This window comes from Adiantum capillus-veneris, chromosome 23 (assembly GCF_014529385.1).
Source record: "Adiantum capillus-veneris isolate H3 chromosome 23, ASM1452938v2, whole genome shotgun sequence".
NCBI classification, from domain to species: domain Eukaryota; kingdom Viridiplantae; phylum Streptophyta; class Polypodiopsida; order Polypodiales; family Pteridaceae; genus Adiantum; species Adiantum capillus-veneris.
This window is the reverse complement of record NC_140953.1, coordinates 14,285,044-14,289,721: the sequence shown is the minus strand read 5'-3', so window position 1 is coordinate 14,289,721 and position 4,678 is coordinate 14,285,044.

Here is a 4,678-nt window from a genome sequence, read left to right as displayed (position 1 = left end):
AGACGGCTTAGCTTTAACGAGCATCTCTGGAAAAAAGAATTGAAGAAAGGAATGTTGGTGCTCCGCTACGACAATCGCTTCGACACGCGCAAGGATAAGAAACTCCTACTCCGATGGGAAGGTCCTTTCATCATCAGGAAAAAGTATGCCAATGGAAGCTACCAGCTTATGGAGGCTGATGGAAAACTTCATAAAACCAGGGTAAATGGTTGGCGACTTAAACCTTATTTTCTTCGATTTGACCAGGCTCCACCTATTGACATTCCAGATGAGGACACACCATCAGCCGCCACCTCCGACGATAATGATCAAACAGATGAGCTAGAGACATGAATGCCTCTAGCCAAAAGGGGAGGGCTAATGATGGGGGCTTTTCACAAGCCAAGCTCCCATACCCCTCTTCTCTCGTCCCCACCCCATGAAAACCCCCTCTTAGGGAGGGAGTGATAAAAGACATTGGAAAAAGTAAGAAAAAAATAAAGTATGATTATGTAAATATATGAGAAAGGTAAAATAGGCCACCTCATGCCTGCGGGGCAGCCCATCCCCACCTTGCCTCCTTTTTTCTTCACTGTTGCCCCGCCGTGTGTCCCTTTTCCTCTCCTCCACTCAAAAGGTCAACCCCCTCTCTCTTCCCCTTGTCCTTTCTCCTTTCTCTCTCCCCTCAAGCTACCCACCTCTCACCAATAATGCATTATAACTCACCAATAATGCACCCTAACTCACATGCAACTTACCCTATCTTCCAAAATAGTATACCCCACCCCCTCTTTCTCTCTCCTATCATATCCCATGACCCAAATACCCCCCTCTCTCTCTAAAGGGCGCCATGTCTCTTGTCTTGTAGCTAAATAACCTCCCCCACACTCACACACACTCAGTTTCACTGAAAAAGGTGCCCACAGACCCATCCCCACCCGGTGGTTACCTGATTTTTCTTGTGTTCACACACATCTGCACACAGATTCACCTCTGAACACACTCCCCTCTCTCCCCTCTTGTAATTACTTTATTCTCCATGTCACCTCTCACTTTTTTTCATCAACCCACCTCTCTCTCTTAGTCTCTCTCTCATGAGACTGCTGTTCTGGCACATATACACACAGCCAGACAAGTGGGGCCCACAGTCACATGGCCTATGTAGATAATGATTTCTTCATTTCTAAATTCTAGAATTTCTCCCCCCTCCTCCCCTATATAAAGAGGGGTCCCCATCACACTAAGGACACACACAACATCACCAAAGAACACACTATGCACTGTGTGTGCCTAGTGCACACACACACACCCACACCATCACCATCACCGCAATCACCATGCTTGTCTTGAGCATGACCTCTACACCCTTGGCTATGGAAGATGAAGGGCAACTAAATGAAGGATGATGGCCATAATCCTCGTGCGAGTCTTCGCCATCAACTCCCACCTATCCGCCATGTGCTCTACCACTCCCTCCCTTCTCATTCCCAGTGGATATACATAGGCCAAGTGCCAAGAAGAAGAAGGAGAAGGTCGAAACCATGTCCGCAACCTACAACCAACCCACAACAACAAAATGGAAGGAGCTCTACACAATAGAGAATCAACACTATTCTACTTTGAGAATCGGGTAACTCAAGTCACCGAGGTAATTATCACAGTCAGTTTTCAAGTCGCACATGATGCTGCAGCACAGATAACGGAAGCATTGGCTCACACTCTCACTAGAGAAACTAGGGATCTATTGAGTTTGTTTCAGGAAAGAACACCACCCTCTCCCACAAGCTTGGACAGTGACTAAGCACCTCTAAGCTTCACATGAATCAGTACAACCTACCTCAAGACAGATCACACATACCAACACGTGTACGCTCAATCAAGGTAATACTGGATTTGAAGGCTCACTACCAACACGTCATTGACACCATGCCGGGTGGGGAGCAATTTTTTGAGGTTCTGGCATCATATCAACCATTTGTCCTACCTTTGGTACAAGGCAATGTACCGTTTGAAGTTTTAATCTATGTCCTAGTATAAGAGGGTATACACGCCTCCTTGTAAAGAAGAAAAAAACTTTTGCAAGTTAAGCAGTGTGTCTTTCTAGCTCTCTCTCAGTAATCATGGCAAGTGTAGCATTTCCAACATTTAAAGGAAAGAAGGGGAGGATTTGGTAATAGACTTCCTAGATGACTTTGAAGTAGCATGTGTAGTGAGCAACAAAGATACGGATGAATCCCGGGTTAAAATCTTTAAGCATCTCATGAAGCTAGAAGCTAGATCATGGTACAATGCACTTCCACAAGCAACCAAGGATGACTGGGAACCCTTAAAAACCGCTTTTAAGAGGCGCTTTGGGGGAGGTACCACTTCAGAAAAGTTGTGGGACAAGTTGAGAGACTTGAAGCAGGAGGGTCTTTTAGAATATGCCACCTATGAGTCCAAATTTGTGGATTTGTGGAAACGGTGGGTTGAGTCACTGGCTAGGGGGGAAGCTGCACCCGATTTCCTAAAAAAATATCGGTTCACGCATGGCTTATGGCCGCTTCTCAAGGAGAAGGTGAAAGGTAGATTCTCGGCTACGTACGAGTTAGCCGTTGACATTGCTCGCCTTAAGGACAAGAAGCTGCGAATGAAAGCCAAAGAAACCGAGTCAACAGAAACAGCAACATCACGTCGACCAGCAACTACGACAACCACCATTCCACCACCACCACCGGCTCTTGGGGTAAGAGATGACCAACAAGATATGTTGGCCCATATTACTGACCAACTGCAGAATTTGTCTGTCCACTTAATACAACAAGGGAGGAGTCAAGAAAGAGATCAAGACCCTGGAAGAGCACGACGACAAAACAGGGAGTATCATTGCTACAACTGCGGAGAAGACGGTCACAGTATGTACTACTGTCCCAAACCACGACAAAACTATAATAGAGGAGGTAGGAGGAACCAATTGTCACCCCCTAGAGAAAGAACACCCCCACCCCGAGCACCAACCCCACCACACAAATTCTACGTCCACCCCAAACACCATTACAAGCATCCATTCCACCTCTTCCACTAGCCCCACCACCTGATCGCCCTGTAAACATCATAAGGCTAGAAGAGAAAGGAAAAGCCGTAGTAGTGGATCCACCCAGAGCAAAGGAGAGGGACAAGGGTAAGGAGAAGGTAACCTTTTTAGAACCACTTGAGGCCATGACTGTGAAAAGAGCTAGGAGGGAGAAGGCTACACAATCAGATGATGAGAGAAGCATGAGAGGAGAAACTAGCAAGAGTCCATCCAGGCCACGACGGAAATTGGGCATCACCGACTTCCAGCTAGGGGAAAGTTCTAAGCCCTATGATCTAACATTGGATGTGGCAGAGCAAGGACCGAAGATTACATGGCCACAACTGCTACATCTTGTACCTAAAGTAAGGCGACAATGGTCTAAAATGGTAAGTACAAGACGCTCCAAAACAAAGGTAGCCGGAGCAATTTCGGGATACAACATGGATGACATCCTTCCAATTGTCGACGTAAACATAAAAGGAAAGAGGGTTGGAAACACCTACATTGATGGAGGTGCACAAATCTGTGTAATGAGTGAAGCTATGATGCTTCAATTAGGGCTCGAGGTTGACAGGCCTTCTCCATGCAAGGCAAAGATGGCAAACAACGCAAAAGTAAAGTGTGTGGGTGTGGTAAGTGCCGTGAAAATCAAAGCTTTCAACATTGAGGTAGAGGTAGATGTTTTTGTAATGCCTACTAAGGGGGAGGGCTATCCACTAATTTTGGGAAGGCCTGGTTGATGGCCATGAAGGCAAAACAGGACTGGGGTACTGGCCTTCTACTCATGACCGGTAAGAAAGGGGAGACAATCTACTACGACATGAGGATTGGCAAGCAGAAGCAAATGAATCTAGAAACATCGGCAGATGAAACCACTAGCGAATCTTCCAGTTCTGAGGAGGAGACCACATCCACCGACGAAAGTGACAGTTCCATTGATGTGATGGGTATCATTATGAAGGATCCACAAAGGGTAAGCACAACTGGTGATCCATCACCAAAAGGGAAACCCAATGAAGAGGAGAGAAAATCACCTGGCCTAGGAGGAAGTAGGTTGAAGGGTATGTTGTCTACGGAATTAACACTTGAGGAGAAAGATAGTTTTTTGAAAATGTTGATGGGATTTCCTAACCTGTTCATTGACAACTATGAAAGAATCACAGGCATTACAGTGGTGGAACATCATATTAAGCTGAAGGAAGGGATAAAACCAGTTGTGCAAAAGCTACGACGATTGGGGGTCATACAAGAAAAGGCACTCTTGGCCAAGATAAGGAAACTGCTGGAGGTGGGATTCATCTATCCTGTAGAAAACTCAGAATGGGTGTCACCCGTAGTGGTGACGCCTAAAAAGAATGGTAAGTGGAGGGTCTGTGTTGACTACAAACCACTAAATGTAGCTACAAAGAGAGACCACTTTCCTCTCCCTTTCTTGGATGAAATTCTGAATGAAGTAGCGGGTTTTGAATGCTATACCGTCTGTGATGGTTATTCTGGATACTTTCAAATACGCATAGCCTTGGAAGATCAGCTAAAAACCACTTTTATCACGCCATGGGGTTGTTTTGCATACAGGGTTATGCCATTTGGTCTCACAAATGCACCTGCCACATTCCACAGATATGTCACATATGTTTTTCAACC